Raw genomic sequence first — 24,610 nt, forward strand, 5'->3', positions numbered from 1 at the left:
AGAAGCCCGCGTACCGCAACGAAGAGTAGTCCCCGCTCACCGTAATTAGAGAAAGCCCACGTGCAGCAACAAAGACCCAACACAGCCAAAAAATAAAAATAAATAAAATAAATTTATTATTAAAAATACTTAAAATTTTTGGTGGGGACTAGCCTTTATATTACCACTGACCCTAAGGCAGATCATGTGAAAAAAAGATCTATTTATAAAGATTCAGATAGTAGGTCCAACCACAGTGTTGCCTGTGTTAGGTAATAGCTTAGACTTCATAAATCACTCAACCCTTGAAACTATTAAACTCTTGAAAGAGCTTCAGCACCCCCAGAATAATGTTTTAAATTTTAAGGCTAGTTACTCCCAAATCGATACAGTTTTGAAAGTAATAACTGGCTTTTGTTGTGGTAAATTGCTAATTATGGTTATCTTTATTAGATTTAAATTGAATTAGATTAACCTGTGACCCAGTAATTTTTTGGCTTCTTATGTGGTCAGTGCAAACAGTTATACTTAATGGTGGCAAAGCTGAGATTAAAATGTTAAATGTAAGAGTCAACTGCAAAGTCATTATTTTTTTTTCAAAGTAATGAAAGCATAGTACTTCATCTACTGTAAAATTATAGGCTAATGACTTAGCCCTACAGAGTGGCTCTCAAACATTCAATGAACCCATGCTGATTTAAGAAATGATAAAGTATCATTTCAAAGATAAATAATGAAAGTAAATGAAAGTAAATCACATTTTAAGTAATGCCACCAAATATAAGGTTTTAAAGCTCTCAGTAGAAATTTTTGGATAAAAAGATGAGAAAGTATTCAATCAAAGTGGAAGGTAATTATAATTTTAAAAGAATGAAATATTTGTGAATCTTATGTTTTAAAAGTAATCTGATAAATATTTTAAAATCTAAAAAAATAGTAAAATAAAAATAAAGTCTTCTCAGATCTAGCTTTAAAGCTGTAAGACAAATAGAAACACGTGTCTGATTGAAATGCTAGAGTAATGGGAAAAAAATATGGCTAAGTTTTTGTACCCCTAAGGTTTCAGATTTGTGACCTGAGCACCTTCTCTGCTTATATTTGCTCTATGAAAATTCTCAGCCACTACATCCATGGCTCTGGAGCAAGACCAGCTGAGGTCGAGATCTTAAGTTCATCACTAACTAGTCACATGACCCTAAAGCAAACTAATTAACCCTGTCTATGAAGTGATAAAAATAGTACCTGTTGTGAGGATTAGAAGAAATAATCTACTCAAAATGCTTAGTACAGTGCCTGGCACATACAAACTGCTTAGTAAATGGAATTGATGAATCTAGTGACAACCTGAATTAAGAATTAGCTTAATAAAAATTAAGCCTCTATGATTTTAGTGCTTCTGTTCTATTTTAAGACTAATCAGTATAATTTCCACAAAAATTTTGCTAAAATGAATGACTACATTTCAAAGGTAATTTCTCTCCCCTTTGTATCACACAAACATTGCAACAAAAAAGTAAAAAGAAAAAAAATTGGCCCACGACCCAATTACTTCAAAACACATTTCCTTTCAGTGTTGCCTTATAATTTGTTTCACATTTAAGTGTGCACTTACATTGTTAAATAATATAGATTAAATTTTGTGTTCTCATTTTCTTTCCATATAACATTTTTTCCCCATATTTCCCAGACATAGTCTTCAAGTTATCACTTTAACTCATATATTTGGTATCCTATTCTAATCAGTTTACTTTTTAATAATAGCTGTTACTGTTATTTTACCGTGTAGAACCTCAACTTGGTCTTTGAATGTAAAACGCTCTTTTTCTATTCATTCTAGAATTGGACTGTGGTTAGATTTATACGCTTGCCATGATGAGAGAATGATTTAAGAGACTTGGTGATAAGTTATGTCATTAGCCACAATTTTTTGATGAAAGAAAGTTACCAACAAGAAAGTTTGTCAATAGAAGAATGTAAGAGAATTGAGCACCAGATTCTTCTTTCCCTCTGTGGCATCCTAATCTTTGCTCTGTGTGTGTGTATTAGAGTTCTCCAGAGAAGTAGAACCAGTAGGAGATAACAGATGTGAATTATGGAGCCTGAGACGTGCCATAATCTGCTGTCTGCCAGCTGGGAACCCAGGAAAGCTGGTGATGTCGTTCCAGTTTAAACCCAATGGCCTGACAATCAGGGGAGCCGATGGTGTGAATCCCAGTCCAAGGGCAGGAGAAGGTCCTGGGACCTGGGATGTCCCAGCTCAATCAGGGAAGCAAGAAACAAGGGGGGAAATTCCTCCTTCCTCTGACTTTTGTTCTATTCAGGCCCTCAGTGGATTGGATGATGCCCACCTGCATTGGGGAGGGGGATCTACTTTGCTGAGTCCACTGATTCAACTGCTAATCTCATCCGGAAACACCCCCAGAGACACACAAAGAAATAATGAAATAATGTTTAATCGGGCCAGTCAAGTTGACGCATAAAATTAACCATCACAGTGTGATTGTTACTATATCATACGTAACAGTTGTTATACAAACAGTAATCAGTTATTTTAAAATCAGTGACTAGAAGAACTTTAGTGATGAGCTGCAAAATGAATGACCTTTTCAGTCTGCAGGTAACAAAGCATCCTACTGAAAGTTGTTATTCAATAGTTACTATCTGTCATTAAAGTCTGGATCGTTTCCATGACTGGCTCATTTGGCTATACAACATCTCAGCAAAATCCCAAGGGCTTTCTGTACTTGCCCTTTGCCATCCTCTGAATTTTGGCACTGGCCCTCAAGCTGGTCCTCTCAAGCTCACGGTTTAGTGGTACCAGCTCCAATCATCACATCCTACACAACCAGGCGGTGGGTGGCAGTAAGTTTTCCCTCATGCATTTCTTTCTTTTTATCAGAAAGAAAAATCTTCCTAAGAAGCCCAGACAGACTTCCTCTGTGGCTCATTGGACAGCATTGGTCACACGCTCACACCTACACCAGTCACTGGCGGAGGTGAATGAGTCAAAAAAGACTGGCTGAGACCAATTATGAGCCTTCTCCTGGAGATGGACCCTGAGCATATCATGGCTCCATAACTAAACGGAAGCAGGACTGTTGACAAAAACGAAGGGGGAAGGCTGCTAGGTGGGGAACCAATGATATCCCCAATAGGGAGACATTTTGTTTAATGGACTTCAGTTGCAGAATATATTAATTGGACACGCATATGTAAAACACATGCAATATGATAACCAAACGAGCAGGGTGGAAACAAAATTATGAGCCATGTGTACTTTAATTCAGCCCTGTCTACGTATTATCGTTGAAACCAAGGCTAGAAATGACACAAGTTTAACGAGGAACATTAAACAAATAGAAGGTTGTTGGCAGTGGTAACTTGAGAAGACAAATCTCTGAGCTAGCCATTATATCTTGTTAGGCTGGGTAAAAGCTGGAAGATATTTATGAACCTTTACTTTGAAAACTCTAAAAATATAAATATTAAACCAAATGAAAGTAAAAGTGCCTCCTGTCAGATATTGTCTTTTTCTGAAACTTGTTACAGTGAAATCATCCTGGTTAGTTTTTTTTTTTTTAATAAATTTATTCATTTTATTTATTTATTTTTGGCTGAGTTAGGTCTTCGTTGCTGAGCGTGGGCTTTCTCTAGTTGCGGCGAGCGGGGGCTACTCTTTGTTGCGGTGCACGGGCTTCTCATTGCGGTGGCTTCTCTTGTTGCAGAGCACGGGCTCTAGGCATGTGGGCTTCAGTAGTTGCGGCATGCAGGTTCAGTAGTTGTGGCTCATGGGCTCTAGAGCACAGGCTCAGTAGTTGTGGCACACAGGCTTAGTTGCTCCGCGGCATGTGGGATCTTCCCGGACCAGGGCTCAAACCCGTGTCCCCTGCATTGACAGGCGGATTCTCAACCCCTGCACCACGAGGGAAGCCCCTGGTTAGTTTTTTGCAAGGAGTTCTCTTCAAGAATCCTAACTTTAAAATGATGTGAAATGTAACCGTCCATGTCTAGGCTATGCCTACTTAGTTGTTTGTTTTGGGAAGTTGTACTGGTTGTTTGTTGTTTCAGGAAATTATATTTATTAAAATGTTTTTGTATAAAATTATTTATTCATCTAAAGTTGTGACATAATCACCTGTACCGTAATCACTAATTCAGTGTTAGGACATCACTGACTTTATAACTTTACTAGCTTAGAAGTGATTTGACCTCATCTTTTAGTCAGAAGGTACTAAGAATCCTGTTTTGATTTTCTCCCCGTGGACCAGTTCGTAATGGATTTGGTAGCACTAATAGACTCATTTCAAATATACAACACCAGTGTGAGTCTTTTCACTTCCTTACTTGTGAATATTCATCATTGACAGGTGTTTAGGCCAATCAGACCATGAACAAATTCAGCCAATCACACAAAACCACATAGCAGAAATGGAGAACTGTATCGTAGTAGTTAATGTATCATTTAAAACCACTTATATTTATGGAAAAAGCTGATATTTCTGATTAGTGACTAGTAAAATAATAAGGTTAAACTCATCATAGAAAATGTAACAAAGCAGGGAAAAAAAATCAGTAGAAAATTTTAATCTATGTTCAAAAGAAAATCTTTGAAAAATGAAGTTTGTTTCATATATAACTTTTATTTCAGTGTAGCTAGTATGAGCTCTTCAAAGCTAAACATTATTATAGCTTTTCAAACTAGAAATGAAAAAGCTGCTGAAGAATCCTACAGGTTTTAATTTCCTTTTTTTAAAATTTATTTATTTTGTTGTGCTGTGTCTTAGTTGTGGCAGGCAGGCTCCTTAGTTGCAGCTTGCTGGCTCCTTAGTTGTGGCATGCGAACTCTTAGTTGTGGCATGCATGTGGGACCTAGTTCCCTGACCAGAGGTCGAATCCAGGCCCCCTGCATTGGGAGCACGGAGTCTTAACCACTGCGCCACCAGGGAAGTCCCCAGGTTTTAATTTCTAATAAGGTAAATGTTTATAGCTATAACCCATTAATCAAAAAGCTCTTGGGGGGGGGGGCTCAATAATTTATTTAAAAGAATAAAGTGTTTTAGAGTCCACAAAGTGAGAAAACCACTGTGATGATCCCCAGCTTGGATGGGCCCATTTCTTGGTATGACCTCACAAGAAGCCATTGTTATGAAATTCTGAACCTTTATTTAGCTCCCTGGCTGGGCTACTTTTCAGTTCTTCTAGCTCAAGATGCTGGTTTTCAGTGCCGGGAAGAACTCTGACCAACTTTTCTCATTGATATGGTGGGGTTTCTGTCTGTTACTAATTTTCAGTTTTTTTTTCTTTGTTCTTTTTTTAAACTTTTTTTCAGATTTGCATCTTTTTTTTTTTTTTTTTTACTTTTTTCTTTTTAAAATTATGTTTTCTCTCTTTCCTTTTACTTAGGTTTGTCAGTATTTGGTTTTGTTTATTTGTATGTTTGGCATTATGTTTTGGTTCCATTATAAAGATCAGTTCATCAGGGGGAGTCTGGAAGTGATTTTCTTTTGAGGTGATTTGGGTCAAGTTTCTGACCAGCTTTCCCCAATTTTAAGTTGACCTTGGGACACCTCTACTCCCAGGTCAGCAGTAAGTCCAACATGCTGCAGTCATCTCAGCCATCTGTGCTGAGGAGGACACCATATTGACAACCACTGGCAGTCAAGACCATCGCCAAGGGCAACTTGACCAAGCTGAAGTTGGCCCAGTACCTCCTGACTTGGGAAAGAGGTAGTCATGAAGATCATTGACAAGGCTTAGCCAAACTCCTCCAGACTCCAGAGACGGCCCCTTGAAGTAAGAATCATGAAGGACTTGAGCCATCCCAAAACAATTATTTACAGTGATCCACTGTGCCTTGTCAGGAAGTACTCAGTGGAAGAGATGTGTTTGAGTACCTAGTGGTTCATGGAAGTCCACAAGAAAAAGAGGTCCTGGCAAATTCCATCAGTGGAGTACTGTCACCAGAAGTACGTTATTTATATAGAGTTAAAGGCAGAACACCTGCTTTTGGATGCTGATATGAAAATCAAGTTTGGAGACTGGCTTCAGCAACGAATTCACCTTTGGCAACAAGCTGGATACGTTCGTTGGCAGTCCCCCTTGATGCCGCCCTGGAACACTTCCAGGTCCAATTAAGATGGGCCCACAGTAGATGTGTGGAATCTGAGGGTCATCCTGTATATACTGGTCAGCAGACCCCCGCCTTTTGATGGACCCCTGCCTTCGAGGAGCAGCAGGAGTGGGTAGTCAGTGGTGTACACCACATGCCCCTTCACACGTCCAGGAAATGTGAAAAACTGCTCAGGAAATTTCTCCTTCTCAATTCCAGCAAGAAAGGCACGTTAGAGCCCATCCAGAAAGATCCATGGATGAATACAGGTCATGAAGATGAACTGAAGCCTTCTGTGGGGCCACTCTCTGACTACCAGGAACACTGGCCAACTGAGTTGATGGTGTCCATGTGTGACAACATGGAAGAGATCCAAGGCTCGTTGATGGCCAGAAGCACAACCAAGTGATGGCCATCTATTTGCTTCTGAGGTACAAGAGAGCTGAGCAGGAGGGCCACGTCATTGCCCTGAAACCCCAGGCTTCAGTGGATCTAACCAACAGCAGCACACCAAGGACCCACCTGAAGTTTCTGCCAACACATAGCAGTGGCGTGTCAGCTAGCTAGCTGCCCCCGCCACTAATTCCCATCCTAAGAATACTCAGAGGAGCAACACAGAACATAAGCCACCTGAGGAGGACCAGGTGTCAGGGTGGAAGGGCAGCAGCAAAGCCAAGGAGGGGAAGAGAGCACCTCACCTTCAGGAACAGCGTCCTCTCCACCAGCACAAGTCAACGCAGGAATTCCCTGCTTCGGGAGTGGGCCGGCCTTGGCCAGGCCTCCACACGGAAGGGCAAAGATGGCCTAACTGTGCCAAGGTCAAGGGCTCCACAGCCTCTGCACCCCTCCACACCCCAGCCTCCCTGACAAAGCCACGCCTGCATGGGGATCCAAGCGGTGCAGCTCACCAAGGCCTCAGGGCTGTGCCCCACAGAGGGAAGCTGGGATGTGTCCCCAGCCCAGCACAGACTCCCAAATGCGTCCCTTTGGCCACTTCTTCCACCCACACATCAGAAGTAGTGGCAGAGACACAGAAAGAACCAATTTGCCCCAGGCTGTGTCCAAAGGAAACTCCATCCACTGGGCAACCTCTGAAGGATAAGCCACCCCAGCCTTTCCTCTGAAGGACCAGCAGGGGGCTTCTTCACCAGGTTCAAGTTCAAGTTCATCCTGAAACATCCATGTTTCAGGTTTGTCAGAAGGAACCTGAAAGCAGAGGCCGATGGCAGACACTCACACCTCGTGGAGCGGGAGCAGAGGCAGGGAAGAAGAAAAAACGTGGGGAGGCCAGGTCGCGCTCGCTACACTTGAAGATCATGAACCTCATGGAGCCCAGTGAGAAGGTGCAGAAGATCGACCAGGTGCTGGAAGGAAACAGCGGCCAGGGAGGGCTGAACAGGAAATCTGCGCTGCTCTGGATGCAGGGCAGCCCGGCCGAGAGGACCTTGCGCAGGGGTCCAACCGGTCACGGCCATCGCTCAGCGGAGTCCCATTTCAGTGGACAGCCGCACCTCCGCGGGTTTGGAAAGCACTCCCTCCAGAACTCACTGCAGCTTCACCTTCAAAAGGTGGCCGGGAGCCTCCAGGGAGACACGCGCCTCCAGGAGCCCCGTTTGCATCGGGGCCGCCTGTCTCTGCTGCTCGTCCTTTGCCCGCTCTTCTCCCATGCTTGTGGGGGAAGGGAGTCAGTGTGGCGAGATGGCAGTCTGGTACCGTATCAGAGCCCTGAAGGGGTTCCTCCCGGGAAAATCTCATAGGTGAGCTTTACCGAGGGCCTGACGAGCATTAGAGCCACCTGTATGCCAAGAAGAGTTTGGGGTTTATCATAAGAGAGCTGGGCGGTCCCTGAAACATGCAGACAGCAGGGGTGCAGGATGCCCTTTGGATGACAGGACACTAACTCTGGCTGCAGGGTGGAGAAGCCATGGGATAAGCGGCCAAGTTTCCTTGTGTTTCGAAAGTGGGCTTTTACCCCAGGGATTGGAAGTGAGGGAGACAGCAAGAAAAAAGTCAGCTCAAATGTCACTGACTGCTCGGTGACCTCTCCTTTGTAATTTTTTCCATTCTACATGATTCATTCCAGAATACAAAAATGGGAGCATGCTTTGCCAACTTGTTTTATGTGCTAGAGTTTCAGTGCAATGCCAAGAAAAATTCAAGAACTTTCTTCTATGGAACTTGACTCATGGATGTTAAAATTTCTATAGAAGAGCAAAGTGCCAAAGACAATCCTTCCTGAAGAAGAACGAAATTGAGAGGCTTTAATGATTAAGACAGTGTGATGGGGGCTTCCCTGGTGGCGCAGTGGTTAAGAATCTGCCTACCAGAACACTTTATGACATAAATCACAGCAACCTCCTTTTTGACCCACCTCCTAGAGAAATGGAAATAAAAACAAAAATAAACAAATGGGACCTAATGAAACTCAAAAGCTTTTGCACAGCAAAGGAAACCATAAACCAGACAAAAAGACAACGCTCAGAATGGGAGAAAATATTTGCAAATGAAGCAACTGACAAAGGATTAATCTCCAAAATTCACAAGCAGCTCATGCAGCTCACTATCAAAAAAACAAACAACCCAATCCAAAAATGGGCAGAAGACCTAAATAGACATTTCTCCAAAGAAGATATACAGATTGCCAACAAACACATGAAAGAATGCTCAACATCATTAATCATTAGCGAAATGCAAATCAGAACTACAATGAGGTATCACCTCACACCAGTCAGAATGGCCGTCATCAAAAAATCTACAAAGAATAAATGCTGGAGAGGGTGTGGAGAAAAGGGAACACTCTTGCACTGTTGATGGGAATGCAAATTGATACAGCCACTATGGAGAACAGTATGGAGGTTCCTCAAAAAAACTAAAAATAGAACTACCATATGACCCAGCAGTCCCACTACTGGGCATATACCCTGAGAAAACCATAATTCAAAAAGAATCATGTACCACATTGTTCATTGCAGCTCTATCTACAATAGCCAGGACATGGAAGCAACCTAAGTGTCCATCGACAGATGAATGGATAAAGAAGATGTGGCACATATATACAGTGGAATATTACTCAGCCATAAAGAGAAACGAAATTGAGTTATTTGTAGTGAGGTCAATGGACCTAGAGTCTGTCATACCGAGTGAAGTAAGTCAGAAAGAGAAAAACAAATACCGTATGCTAAAACATATATATGGAATCTAAAATATATATATATATATATATGGTTCTGAAGAACCTAGGGGCAGGACAGGATAAAGACGCAGACGTAGAGAATGGACTTGAGGACACAGGGAGGGGGAAGGGTAAACTGGGATGAAGTGAGAGAGTGGCATGGACATATATACACTACCAAATGTAAAATAGATAGCTAGTGGGAAGCAGCCGCATAGCACAGGGAGATCAGCTTGGTGCTTTGTGACCACCTAGAGGGGTAAGATAGGGAGGGTGGGAGGGAGACCCAAGAGGGAGGAGATATGGGGATATACGTATATGTATAGCTGATTCACTTTGTTATAAAGCAGAAACTAACACACCATTGTAAAGCAATTATACTCCAATAAAGATGTTAAAAAAAAAAGAATCCGCCTGCCAATGCAGGGGACACAGGTTCGGTCCCTGGTCTGGGAAGATCCCACATGCACCACAACTACTGAAGCCCGCGCCTAGATCCCGTGCTCCGCAACAAGAGAAGCCACCGCAATGAGAAGCCCGCGCACCGCAACGAAGAGTAGTCCCCACTCGCCGCAACTCCAGAAAGCCCACGCACAGCAACAAAGACCCAATGCACCCCCCCCCAAAAAAAAGACAGTGTGATGTAGGTGGAGGGATAAACAAATGCAGAGCCCAAAAAACGATTCTAACTATTCTGTGTTGCCCCTCGTGTTTGCTCCTAAACCCATTCTAATCAGGCTTGCCCCCCTCCCCCGATGACTGCATCAAAACGTCCCTTTAGGTCATCAGTGATCTTGACAATGACCTAAATCCCGTTGTTAGTTCTCAGTCCTCATCTAACCTAACACACTTTCTCACTCCTTAAGCTTTCTCGACACCGCATTCTCTTGGTTTTTCTCTTACCTGAGTGATCACTTCTCTGCCTCCTTTGCTCCTTCTTCCTCTTCTCCTCAAACATTTGGGGTTGGGATATCCCATGGCTCACTCCTCAGTTCTCTCTCCTTTTCTCCTCTATGCCCATTTCGTTTCTAGGGCCATCCTGTCTCCAGGTTCTAAACACCATCTCTATGACCATGAGTCCCAGATTTATATACCCAGCCCAGTCGAGACTTGAATATCTACCTGCCTGTTTGGCGTCTCCACTTGGATGTCTGATATTTCAAATGCAGCGTGTCCAAAACTCCACTTCTGACCTTTGCCACCCCACCAAGCCTACTCCACCTATGGTCCTTCCAGTTACTCAGGGCAAGCATCTTGGAGTTATCCTGATGCCTCTCTTTCTCACATCGCACATAGAACCTCTCAGGGACTCCTGTTGACTCTACCTTCAAAATACATCCAGAATCTGACCTTCTCACTACCTCTGCTGCTACTACCTGAGTTGGAGACCCCCATAAGTCCTCTCCTGGATTATTATTACAGTAAGAATCTTGCTTCCAACCTTGTTCTTTGTAGTCATAACAACAGGAGTGATCCTTTAAAACAGTAAGTCAGATCATGTCAGTCCTCACTCAAAACCATTCAGTGGGGCTTCCCTGGTGGCGCAGTGGTTGAGAGTCTGCCTGCCAATGCAGGGGACACGGGTTCGAGCCCTGGTCTGGGAAGATCCCACATGCCGCGGAGCAACTAGGCCCGTGAGCCACAACTACTGAGCCTGCGCGTCTGGAGCCTGTGCTCTGCAACAAGAGAGGCCGCGACAGTGAGAGGCCCGCGCACCGCGATGAAGAGTGGCCCCCACTTGCTGCAACTAGAGAAAGCCCTCGCACAGAAACGAAGACCCAACACAACCAAAAATTAACTAATCAATTAATTAATTTAAAAAACAACAACAACAAAAAATATTTAAAAAAAAAAAAACAAAAAACCATTCAGTGGTTCTGTTTCCCTCCCGCTTGAAGCCAGATGCCTTTGTGCAAGGTCTCATATGATCTGGTCTCCATCTCTTTCGCTCTGACCTCCTCTCTTTCTCCTCTGCTGTGGCCACGCCGGCTCCTTGCTGTTCCTCACATGGGCCAGGAAGCTCATTCCTTAGGGCCTTTGTACCGGATGCTGCTTTGCAAGGGAAACGCTTCCCCAGGGATCTTCCATGTCAGCTCCCTCACCTCCTTCAATTTTTACTCAAATGTCATCTTCCCAAGAGGCATACCCTGATCACCGTATTTACAGTTGCAAGTCATCTCCTCACTCCACATACACAAGATTCTCCATCCCTTTGCTCTGCTCTTTTTAAAAATAGCACCTATCACCTAACATCTTTTAATAGACTATATAATTTGCTTATTATATGTGTTTATTATGTCATCCCCTACCAGAATGTGACACAAGGATAGGGATCCTTGTTTGTTTTGCTGACAGATGTTTCTCAAAAACCTAGAATGGTGCCTGGCTCATGTTGGCACTCAGTAACTATTTGAATGAATGAATGAATGAATGAATGAATAAGGCGGATAGGATGCATTGGAAAGAGAGTCACAAGGGTAAAGGGAATGTTCTATTTCTTAAACTGGTGGTATGTTCATAAATGTGCCCTTTATTTTTAAAATTTTACTTATGTATGTATGCATACTGGTTTATAATCAATATTTAATTACCTAGTTAAAAAAAAAGAACTTGACTGTCCAACTTGACTGACTCCCTAAGGGTTCCACAAAGCTGAGTTTTCAATGTACCTAGTATATTATTATCTCTGACTAGAGGACACCAGTGTTTCCATTGTCTCTTTCTTTTTGCTCCTTGAGACAGGCCATCAATGGCTCTGGCATCCAGTCGGAGGATGGCAACTCAAGAGAAGAACATGTTTTGAAAAGAGGTCTTAAAAGAACATTCTAGACTTAGAGAATAAAATGGAGCACAGTATATCTTCTCTCTCCTCTTCTCCTGATTTCTTATAGTGACTATAATGCCAAATTATCTCGGCTGCAGATGCACACCGATATTGGACCTCACTGCAGTATTTCCCTGCTGACACGCTGATAAACAGCGCTCTCCCCAGCAGACAGGACGCTTGCTGTTCTTAAGCTGCTGTTTCCTTTGCGCCTCTGTGTTTCTCATAGTCGGGAAATTAGGAGAAAAAAAAAAAAAATCCTGCCCAGTACATTTTTCTTTCTCTTCTTTTCTTTTCTTTTTTTTTTTTGGCCACACCACAAGGCTTGTGGGATCTTAGTTCCCTGACCAGGGATCGAATGGAGCCCTCAGCAGTGAAAGCACAGAGTCCTAACCACTGGACTGCCAGGGAATTTCCCCCAGTACATTTTCCTAAAATTTGCGTTTTGTTCTTTATTTGGAAACTCATTAATTTCACCATGAAAATATTTTCGAGGAGAAAATAAAAAACCAAGGGATTTACATGAAAAAGTAGCAAATAATTTTTAAATGTAATTTTATGCAAAAACAAGCTACAATATTTCGGGGCCTCGAATTGCTATACGTTGTTGCATTGTTAGACATTTCAAATCAGTAACTTTCTTCAAACTAAGTTTGCCGTTTCTTCCAGTCACTTTGCCCCACTAAGGCTTCTATGTAAATACAGAGTCCGAAATGAACTCCTCGGAAGACCAGAAAATGCAGTTCCAGTTCTTTGAAAATTTAATCAAATGTGAATCAAAACCCCATTCTGTGTCTGCAGACTTGGAGTGACATTGGGTTTGTTCCCCTGGAGAACGGGGTCAACTTGGAAGAGTCCTGTGCTTTTACCCTAATTGAAAATCAGTTCGGGGTGGTTGCAGCGCGTGTTCAGAATCTAAGTGGCCTAACGAGGAGAAAAGAGACAAACTACCAGCCTTTTCCATTCCTGATGGGCTGTGCGTAGAGACCGGTGGGGAGACCAGAGAGGTCTGAAGAAACACCTGCCTGCCTTCCAGGTATTTAGGAATCATGCAGAGGACAGAGATACATATCAAAAGAAATCCCAGGTGAGGTCCGTGCCCTGGGGAGACACACCTCTCTGTATTTCCTGCAAACAACCTCTTGAGAAAGAATAGGGCAGCGAGCGAGAGGCAGAGTAGAACTTATTTAAATTCCTGTCCCTTGGCTTTGCCCAGCCAGGCGCCGCGGGCAGGGCGGGTGCCGCTCACCGCCCAGCCCCGCCCACCAAGGGCAGCGACCAATGGGAGACGGCCGGGCCCGGGAGCACGGCCAATGGGAACCGGCGGGCGGAGGCGCGCTGCCCTTTAAGGAGCGGCGGGGCGCGGCGTCGGGGAACCCAGCGCCTTGGGGTGGCGCAGCGTCCGGGCGTCGCGCCACCGCGTCCCTGCAGGTGAGCTGGGGGTGCGCCGGCCGCGGTGGGTGGGGAGAGGCGTGCTCCCCTCAGGGAAGCGCTCGAGTGGGGCTTGGGGCCGGCGTGATGCCCCCCGGATGGCACGGCGCTTCAGGCAGCCCAGCGTCCTCGCCCCCGCGAGCCGTCAGCGGGGACCCCGAGACACGGCCACCCCGTCGCGACCGCCCCGTGATTGCCGGTAGCCAGCGGCGGTGCCAGCTGTTGACGGCGAACCGGGCTCCCTATGGCAACTCTTGTGACCCCCGGGGATCGGTTAGACGCAAAGCAGGCCTGGGCCGAGGGGGAGGGCGGGCGCCGAGTTGCTCCGGGAGGACCCCGCGGGCCCTGATCCTCCGGCGCTTCCCATCCTGGAGAAGAAGGTGTGGGCGCCTGCGGTCTCACCCGCGCCCCTTGCTCCTTGGGGTGTCCAGGGGCTCTCCCAGGCAAGTGCAGTCTGGAAAACCACGATCTAAAAATACTGTTTTTATGATCTTTGGGGAAAAAATGTTCAGTGTGGAAATCTGCGGGAAAGAATAAATAGAAGGTAAAACCATCAGGTATTCCTTCACCCAAGTGATAACCGCATTAACCGTCTATGTGCGCATGTGCATGTATATGTGCGTGTTTATACACCTACCGACTTTGCTATTTATATAGTTTTGCTCTTTTTTTTTTTTTTTGTATTATGAGCGTTTTGTCAAAACTAAATATTCTTTAAAATGTTTTAAATGTCTGCATTGGGTGCATGGCAGGATGCACCCGATGTGAGTGTCGGTGGTGACACCGGGGTCACTGCTACATTAGGGGCGGGGTCAGGGGGCCTTGTGAAACCTGAAAACATGAACAGGAGAAGGTCTGAGGAGAGGCCTTAAGGCAGTTGTTTTGAAGAGCCTCGAGCACACTTGCCGGGGAAATCGAGTGCACGCACATTCAGCCGGGATGCCGAGGACCGAGCTCCAGGAGAGTCAGCTCAGCGGAGGCTGAAATCGCTCACCAAAAGCATTGAGCCCAGCTCTAGAGCAGCACGGGGGCATGAAACTTTCCCTTTGGCCCAGAATGCTTGGACTCGAATGAAAACAGCTGTACCTCTAAAGCTGTTGCTCACCTATGGTAACTTTCAGGCCCTCCTAATACCCACTCACTTATCATGCATTCCCTCAACAAGGAGGTACAGGGCTCAGATGGGTTCCTACCACCTGCCAAGGCTCTTGCTACCAAGATGAATGTTCGTGCCTGTCCTCTAGCGTGGTTGCGTGGGGGAACAAATAAATACGTTTCCTGCAGACTTTGTGCTGGGTCCTAATAAATGCTGTCGGGGCTGCCTGGAACCCTTCCCTGCCTGTCCATCCCGCAGGCGCGGACCCCCCAGGCTCAGCTAAGCACCGTCTCCTCTGCGAAGGCTTCTTGCACACCCGCTGCTGCCCCTTCCTCTGTGGTCGCAGAGCACCCCCCGCTCCCCCGTTAGAGCAGGTATCCCATGGTCACTGTGACCTGCTCACCTCCCACTGGACGCCTAGCTCTGTGAGCGCCGGCTGCCCTGTTCATCCCTGTCTGCTCAGCCAGGGCCTGGCCCATCAGGGGTGTTCAAGGCGTGGTGAATAGTATGATACAAGTGATGAGCTCTGGGTGGGCAGAGTTAGCAGAATGAAACCAAGAATATTTACGTTATTAATCTTGTTCAATCCTCACACGTCCCTGCTGAGGTTGATATTATCCTTTTTTTGGCTGAAGCTGAATCTCAGAGGAACGTCATTGCTTGTGCAGAGTCCCACGGCAGTGTGTCTCAAAGCTAGATTCAAATCCAGGATCCTGACGCAAGGCCGATGTTTTTCCCACGGCAGCTCGTCATGGTCGGACTGGGGGAGCTGTACATTGGAACTACCACGTACAGCAGGAGTGTATCAAGTCGGGACGCCAGGGAAGGGCATGCTGGAGAGGAAGAGCGGTCCTGGGCCCTGCTCTAGAATGGGCTTCTCTCTACCTGGGGAGGGAGGAGGGAGGGGACCCCTGAAATTGCCTGGGAAACTGTCAGGGGCTGCATTCTTGGGTGGAGCAGGTCCGAGACATTCATGGGATCGCCAAACGGTTCCCTACCTCAAAACGTGAAGCACAATTTTCCAGAAACTCCTTCCTGGAAGGCAGGGACTTAGCATGGTTTTTAAGAAGCCTTAGAATTCTAATCAAGGCTTAGCTTGCCAAAAGGAACTGAGCTGCTGTCATTGGAAAATGGCACAAAATTTGACAGCAAACAACACCTGAGATGCCTGCCAGCCCTGCAGGGGAGGATCCGTATACCTCTGGACAGCCTAGCCCTGCTCTGCCCTTAGGAAGCTGAGGGCAGTAATGTAGCATTTTAACTTTGTCCTTGTTATAGACACGATATGTGCACATTATAGAAAATTTAGAGAGTACAGACAGTAAACAAACGAACAGGAAACTTACCAATAATCAGAGGCAATTAGTACTGACACATTTTAGTATATTTTTTTCTATTCATTTTTTTCTAAAAGCTGAGTGTATACTAACAATGCTGTATCCTTTGTTAAATCATAAAAAGCATTTTTCACATCTTGCTTCATTGCAAGTACTTTTCGCAGTTTTTTTCTAGAACTAGTGTCTTTTTTCAAAGAGCCTTATAATAAAAATTATAGCACCTATACTTTATTGAACACTCATTATGTGCCAGGCACTATTTAAAATATTTTGCATGTGTTGTTGTCAACTTACATCCTCATAAATAAGTATTACAAGTGGGTGGGTGGTGGTATTGTAGCATATTGTCTCATATTTCAGATGAAGAAACAGACACACAGAGGTTAAGTAGCCTGCCCAAGACCACACAGCTCTTAAGTGCTGAAGCTGAAAGTCAAACCAAGGCAGTCTAGGTCCAGGGCTTGTGTTCTTTTTTTTTTTTTTTTAATTTATTTATTTTTTAAAATTATTTTTGGTTGTGCTGGGTCTTCGTTTCTGTGCGAGGGCTTTCTCTACTTGCGGCGAGCGGGGGCCACTCTTCATTGGTGCGCGGGCCTCTCACCGTCGCGGCCTCTCTTGTTGCGGAGCACAAGCTCCAGACTCACAGGCTCAGTAGTTGTGGCTCATGGGCCCAGTTGCTCCGCGGCATGTGGGACCTTCCCAGACCAGGGCTCGAACCCGTGTCCCCCGCACTGGCAGGCAGACTCTCAACCACTGAGCCACCAGGGAAGCGCCAGGGCTTGTGTTCTTAACCATAATATTATCTATAAAGCAGCTGACAATTTCCTAGAAAAAAACTCAGAAAGATGAGGCAGGGAGTCTGTGCTTCATCCTAGTCACATGTACCCACGCTTCTCAGATCCCCATAAAGATTGATTAGGTGGCTGGGCTATTTTCAAGGATATTTAGGGTAGAGACCCTGGTCTCTGGCTTACAAGTGATTTTTGTTCATCACAATACAACTATTCTAGTTGTGCTACTGTCCTGTCTTTGGAGCTTGATGGAAGTTTTACCCAGCAACTCTGCTGAGATCACAGGGATTCTGATGTTACAGTGGTCTATCCACTTTCTCTACCAGGTCTTTGGATCTTTGGCTCAAAAGGGAGCTCTGGCTTCAGAGAAGGAAAGTAGGGGGTAGGGGTAGAATGCTTCTTTGAGCCTCTCTTGTTTGATACCCAGGCTGCTGACAATTCCCGCTTACTCCTGATTTCAAACAAATAACACAAGAATGGAAAAAAGAAAAGAATGGAAAAAAATGGAGAAAAAAAAGAATGGAACAATTCCATTGTTGAAAGTAATCAGCAAAGCCTTTGTATATAAACTAAGAGGTTAAAAGGAGAAAGGGATAAATCTGCTAGGAGCACCTTATCCCTATGTGGAATAGTCCAGGGGAAGGGGATGGCTGCTGGCTGAGCCCCGGGCTGAGAACCCTGGGCCAACCCTAGCGGCTTGGGAACTAGGCAGGTGGGGGTTTTCAGAGTTAAGTCATGAATGGGGAGGACAGGTTTATTATTCAGTATATTTATATACAGAATTTCCGGGAAGTCAGTTTCTTTTCACTAATCAGCTAAGTTGACTGAACAACTTCTCTTTTCTGGAAATCAATTGAAATAAGTCTTACAAGTTTTGGTCTCAATTTTTCAAGGAATCTATACAGGCAACTCAGCGCAATCAGAAGTACTGCCCTCAGAAACTAGGTAGTCCACTCAATAGGTATAAATAATGCTGCTGTTGAAGCATGTGGGCAGAGAGGCACTGGGAGATGAATGCCCTGGACAAAGATATTCATTAGCAGCAAAGCTACTGCATACAGCAAAGTGTAGATTTTGGAAGAAGAGGAGGACGTGCTCGTGAGGATGATCAAGAAAGTGAAGGTAATGCCATTTAAAAAAATTAATAGAAACTTGTATTTATATACTTCTAACTTATGAGAAAAACTTTGCGTTGGAATTTCTCAGATATAATTTTTTGCACGTTTTTCTTTTACCTTTTCACCATCTTCAGCTGTTCTTCCCCCCACCTCTGGCAACTACCGATCTGCTCTCTGTTTCCATTCGTTTGTTTTTATTTTTAGATTCCACATATAAGTGAGATCATACAGTATTTATCTTTCTGTGTCTGACTTATTTCACTTAGCATAATGTCCTCCAAGTCCATCCATATTGTTGCAAAGGTCGATAGCTCCTTCTTTTTTATGGTTAATATTCCATTATATCTATATAATGGAATATTATATATAATATTTATGTATATATAAATAATACATTCTTTATCCATTCATCCATCAGTGGATACTTAGGTTGCTTCCATGTCCTGACTATTGTAAATAGAGCTGCAATGAACATTGTGGTACATGACTTTTTGAATTATGGTTTTCTCAGGGTATATGCCCAGTAATGGGATTGATGGGTCGTATGGTAGTTCTATTTTTAGTTTTATAAGGAACCTCCATACTGTTCTCCATAGTGGCTGTATCAATTTACATTCCCACCAACAGTGCAAAAGGGTTCCCTTTTCTCCGTACCATCTCCAGCATTTATTGTTTGTAGATTTTTTGATGATGGCCATTCTGACCGGTGTGAGATGATATCTCATTGTAGTTTTGATTTGCATTTCTGTAATGATTAATGATGTTGAGCATTCTTTCATGTGTTTGTTGGCAATCTGTATGTCTTCTTTGGAGAAATGTCTGTTTAGGTCTTCTGCCCATTTTTGGATTGGGTTGTTTGTTTTTTGATATTGAGCTGCATGAACTGCTTGTAAATTTTGGAGATTAATCCTTTGTCAGTTGCTTCATTTGCAAATATTTTCTCCCATTCTGAGGGTTGTCTTTTTGTCTTGTTTATGGTTTCCTTTGCTATGCAAAAGCTTTTGAGTTTCATCAGGTCCCATTTGTTTATTTTTGTTTTTATTTCCGTTTCTCTAGGAGGTGGGTCAAAAAGGATCTTGCTGTGATTTATGTCATAGAGTGTTCTGCCTATGTTTTCCTCTAAGAGTTTGATAGTGTCTGGCCTTACATTTAGGTCTTTAATCCATTTTGAGTTTATTTTTGTGTGTACTGTTAGGGAGTGTTATAATTTCATTCTTTTACATGTAGTTGTCCAGTTTTCCCAGCACCGCTTATTGAAGAGGCTGTCTTTTCTCCACTGTATATTCTTGCCTCCTTTATCAAAGATAAGGTGACCATATGTGCGTGGGTTTATCTCTGGGCTTTCTATCTTGTTCCATTGATCTATATTTCTGTTTTTGTGCCAGTACCATACTGTCTTGATTACTGTAGCTTTGTAGTATAGTCTGAAGTCAGGGAGCCTGATTTCTCCAGCTCTGTTTTTCTTTCTCAAGATTGCTTTGGCTATTTGGGGTCTTTTGTGTTTCCATACAAATTGTGAAATTTTTTGTTCTAGTTCTGTGAAAAATGACAGTGGTAGTTTGATAGGGATTGCATTGAATCTGTAGATTGCTTTGGGTAGTATAGTCATTTTCACAATGTTGATTCTTCCAATCCAAGGACATGGTATATCTCTCCATGTATTTGTAACATCTTTAATTTATTTCATCAGTGTCGTATAATTTTCTGCATACAGGTCTTTTGTCTCCTTAGGTAGGTTTATTCCTAGGTATTTTATTCTTTTTGTTGCAATGGTAAATGGGAGTGTTTTCTTAATTTCAGTTTCAGATTCTTCATCATTAGTGTATAGGAATGCAAGAGATTTCTGTGCATTAATTTTGTATCCTGCTACTTTCCCAAATTCATTGATTAGCTCTAGTAGTTTTCTGGTAGTATCTTTAGGATTCTCTATAGTATAGTGTCATGTCATCTACAAACAGTGACAGCTTTACTTCTTCTTTTCTGATTTGGATTCCTTTTATTTCTTTTTCTTCTCTGACTGCTGTGGCTAAAACTTCCAAAACTATGTTGAATAATAGTGGTGAGAGTGGGCAACCTTGTCTTGTTCCTGATCTTAGTGGAAATGGTTTCAGTTTTTCACCATTGAGGACGATGTTGGCTGTGGGTTTGTCATATATGGCCTTTATTCTGTTGAGGTAAGTTCCCTCTATGCCTACTTTCTGGAGGGTTTTTATCATAAATGAGTGTTGAATTTTGTCGAAAGCTTTCTCTGCATCTGTTGAGATGATCATATGGTTTTTCTCCTTCAATTTGTTAATATGGTGTATCAGACTGATTGATTTGCATATATTGAAGAATCCTTGCATTCCTGGGATAAACCCCACTTGATCATGGTGTATGATCCTTTTAATGTGCTGTTGGATTCTGTTTGCTAGTATTTTGTTGAGGATTTTTGCATCTATGTTCATCAGTGATATTGGCCTGCAGTTTTCTTTCTTTGTGACGTCTTTGTCTGGTTTTGCTATCAGGGTGATGGTGGCCTCATAGAATGAGTTTGGGAGTGTTCCTCCCTCTGCTATAGTTTGGAAGAGTTTGAGAAGGATAGGTGTTAGCTCTTCTCTAAATGTTTGATGGAATTTGCCTGTGAAGCCATCTGGTCCTGGGCTTTTGTTTGTTGGAGATTTTAAATCACAGTTTCAATTTCAATGCTTGTGATTGGTCTGTTCATATTTTCTATTTCTTCCTGGTTCAGTCTCGGAAGGTTGTACGTTTCTAAGAATTTGTCCATTTCTTCTAGTTTGTCCATTTTATTGGCATATAGTTGCTTGTAGTAATCTCGCTTGAGGTTATTTTTAGCTCAAATTTATTACATGAATTCTAACTCAAAACCCAAAACTCCCCCCATAATGAAATTTATATTATTTGCACTTGGTTAAAAAGGAATGATACATTCTAAAAAATACCTCCTCTGTGCACTTTAATCTTATGTGCTGAGACTCTCTCTATACTATTTTTAAACCATAACAAAAACATGAACCCATATTATGTGATCCTAAACATATCTATGCTTTAAAAGGTGACATTTTAGTGTATAATGGTGTGTCAAGCAGTTTAAGCCATAAGGAAGAGTCATCGGTTGCATGAAGTAGGGGGGTTTATTGTGAAGATCAGTGGGAGATAAGAAATCAAGATACCGATTGAACAGCCGGGATTCCAAGAGACAAACACAGTTTGGGAATTGCTAGAGATCGCAGGATCCACGCAGCTCCGGGTATATGGTACCTCTTCATTCCCTGTGAATCCTATCTGTAGTGTTCTGCTATTGCTCCATCTCAGATAGTTTTCCCTATTTCCCTTTTTATTCCTGTCTGTTTTCAACTGTTGCGCTTTCTCCCTACATCTGAGGCAGACTCTTGGGTGTGCTTGACCCTCTGTACGCCCAGGGCTGTCCGTGGTAGGCTCGCCCTGGGTCCCCTTCGGTCACCGCCAGAGCAGCAGCGGGGCCACACAGAGACAACAGGCAGTCCAGGTCGGAGGAACCCCTTAGACGAGAACCAGGGCTATGGGCATTCCGAGGACTTGCCAGGACAGGCAGCAATGATTAGTCGGGACTGTCTTATTTTAACAAAGCAGTAGGCTGCTTTTCCTCATTGAATGGGACGACCCTATATTTCAAAAGATGAGATCAGGCTTTGAGCCACAGTGTGTTAATGAAACAATCATTTCAGTTCAAGCACTTCCCCTGTCTATCATTTTCACTGTCAAAATAACTGAAGGGAAGAAATGGATCATCGACCAAGCAGGAACTTCATTGACAAACCTTCCACAGATGAGACTCAAATGAGATTCTAACATGAAGAAGAAAGACCCTCCCAGAAGTATTCTCGACTGGTTTGTCTTTCATCCCCCAGATACTTAAATGCTCTGTGGGGAAATACATTTGTAGATAACAAGTCACCCTGACAGTAGCAAATGTATCATTTTCCAATCTCTGAATCGAACTTATAAGCTACTCTGAAAACTGAAGAGGAGTATCAGATAATCACTTGGACTATTTTAAGACCTAGAGGGAAAATATCCAAGAACAGTGAAGCATTGATACTTCTAGAGACTTGGTTATGTAATTCTTGATGAAGATCTCGTTGGAAGGTTCCAAAAGATAAAAGTGGTGTCCTGGAAGCACGCGAATATCAAAACTTCCACTGGTTACATCTTCCCAGGCTCAAAAGAAACAGAATTATATTCAATAACAAATGACACCGCCAACAACAGAATATTTACTTCCAGATGTTACTTTTCTAAGAACTGACACCAGTGGTAGAGTTACTTCCAAGGTCTTGGGTTCCGTATTTCCTGTATTTTTAATTTCTCAGAGACCTATCGGTATACAGCGGTATTACCTGCCTTCTCTCATTTCACACACAACCAACATCTCTCCATTTACACTAAATAAAACTTGGGCCAATTTTCTACTCCATGTAACCGCTAGTTGACATTAGCTGAAAAATCATCAGATATTTCAATAAAATACCTCAAACCATCAAAATAATTTCACCTTCCAAATCTGCTGGTATATCTTCAGATCCAGTAAAGCATGTTGAGTCATGTTAACTCTCAAGAAAGAACAGCCTCAGAGGGTGCATCAAAGCTGCAAACATAGAAGAGCCGGGTGGTAACTTTTCACAATAGACACCCCCAGAATCTTTTCCTATTAATAACTTCATTTATTTATTTATTTTTTAAAAAATTTATTTATTTATATTTTTGGCTGTGTTGGGTCTTTGTTGCGGTGCACGGGCTTCTCATTGTGGTGACGTCTCTTGTTGCGGAGCACGGGCTCTAGGCACGTGGTCTTCAGTAGTTGTGGCATGAGAGCTCGGTAGTTGTGGTGCAGAGGCTTAGTTGCTCCGCGGCATGTGGGATCTTCCCGGACCAGGGCTCGAACCCGTGTCCCCTGCATTGGCAGGCAGATTCTTAACCACTGCGCCACCAGGGAAGCCCTAATAGCTTCATTTAAATCAAACATGGCGTGTCCTCACTTCTTTCCCTTTTGTTATTTACAGCAACAAACTTTTGTGTTTTTTTAGACTTTGCTTTTATTTATTTTTTATTTATTTATTTTAAATTTATTTATTTATTTATTTATGGCTGTGTTGGGTCTTCGTTTCCATGCAAGGGCTTTCTCTAGTTGCGGCAAGCGAGGGCCACTCTTCATCGTGGTGCACGGGCCTCTCACTATCGCGGCCTCTCACTGTCGCGGCCTCTCGTTACGGAGCACAGGCTCCAGACGCGCAGGCTCAGTAATTGTGGCTCATGGACCTAGTTGCTCCACGGCATGTGGGATCTTCCCAGACCAGGGCTCGAACCTGTGTCCCCTGCATTGGCAGGCGGATTCTCAACCACTGCGCCACCAGGGAAGCCCTACAAACATTTTTTTATCCATGGTTCTTCTACCTGTCAGCACCTGAGAGTCACTGTGGTCCAGGCTATTTTCCAAGATCATCTGGCTTCTAGAACAATGCCAGTGGCAGCAGGATGGCACCTGGGCACCCAGTCCAGCTCAGGGTGAGGCTGGTTATATAGTATCTTTAAGTGTCATTCCCCCAAAATGACCACCTCTCTATTCCCCAGCCCTCCATCGTCTGGCAGAGGGTTGCTGTGTACAGAACAGAAGCAGGTTTATGGAAGCAGGGCCCCTGAGTCGGTTCCACCAATTCTCAGTTTAATCACAACAGCAGGAAACATTGACCGAGCTCGGTGCTGGGTGCTGTGTTAGCCCCTAGGGACACTTGAATAAATAAGCACAGTCCCTTTCCTCCTGCAGTTTAGAGACTGGCTGGGGAGACAGACATTAATTAAATCATCGGACGACTGGAGAGATGTGTCACCAAGTTCAGGGTCATCTGTGAACACCTGACAGGTGGGGGTAGGGAGGCATCAAGCAGGGACTCCCTGGGAAATGGAGTTGGACCTGAGATCTGAATAAACAGGAAAAACTTGGCAAAGGGGAGAGAGGCAGCAGGGGAAGAGGGAACAGATGAGCAGAAACCAATGGCTATTGTTCCAAGAGCGAATGGGGAATCTGGACAAACTGAGGTAGAAGAAGCAAGCAAGGGCCAAGTGTAGGCCTCACGAAGGGCTTTGGTCATCATAAGACAGCCAGGAAGCCCCCAAGAGGATTTAAGGCAAGGCAAATCATGACCAAACTTGACTGTTATCCCTCTGGGTATAATGTGAGGAGCACATTATAATGTGGGACCGAAAGGTGCAAAGGGTTGTTTCAGTAGTCCAGACAAGAATTCCCACTTCTGCCCAGAAGGTAGAAAACTAGGAGCACCACTCCTGGCCTAACGAGGAACAAAAGCCCAACAGACTGCAAAACCGTAACTTCTCTTGAGCTCATCAGAGAGCTGAGCTTGCAAGGCAAACTAGAAACCGAACTCCGGGGAAGGTCAGGCCCCCCTAAGCAGAGGCGGGACATGCGGACTGGCTCACGTGGGCAAAGCCTGGGAGGAAGGGGTGCCTGCTGTCCATGTGGGTAAGAAGAAATCCGCTAAAATGTGCAAGGGCTGGAGACCAAGCGTGGGGTGGTGTGTCAGATGCAGTTCACACCGACTCACAGGCTCCCGTCCGTGGGCCCCCACTAGGGGCTTCACGAGAAAGACTGGGAACAAGGCGAGAGGCCAGAAAGAGCCTTCTCTGCGGGGCAGGTGGGCAGCAGGAAAGTGGATGTGACCATGAGATGGGCACTAACCCTGCCCCCTGCCCAAGTCC

At 44.0% G+C, this 24,610-nt stretch overlaps 1 protein-coding gene across 5 annotated transcripts in view; it reads left to right on the forward strand.

The window, feature by feature from the left end:
- The window catches only part of DCLRE1C (DNA cross-link repair 1C), a 129,506-nt gene that overhangs the window by 2,278 nt on the left and 102,618 nt on the right, over positions 1 to 24,610 (forward strand). The window contains exon 1 of one of the 5 annotated variants that reach the window (XM_036841935.1): positions 13,480 to 13,515. The exons of the other annotated variants lie outside the window; for them this stretch is intronic. The gene's annotated coding sequence lies outside the window, so the exon portion shown is untranslated. Of the gene's footprint in view, positions 1 to 13,479; positions 13,516 to 24,610 lie in introns of those variants that run through there. 5 annotated transcript variants of the gene reach the window in all.

Source organism: Balaenoptera musculus, chromosome 2 (assembly GCF_009873245.2).
Source record: "Balaenoptera musculus isolate JJ_BM4_2016_0621 chromosome 2, mBalMus1.pri.v3, whole genome shotgun sequence".
In the NCBI taxonomy this organism is placed as follows: domain Eukaryota; kingdom Metazoa; phylum Chordata; class Mammalia; order Artiodactyla; family Balaenopteridae; genus Balaenoptera; species Balaenoptera musculus.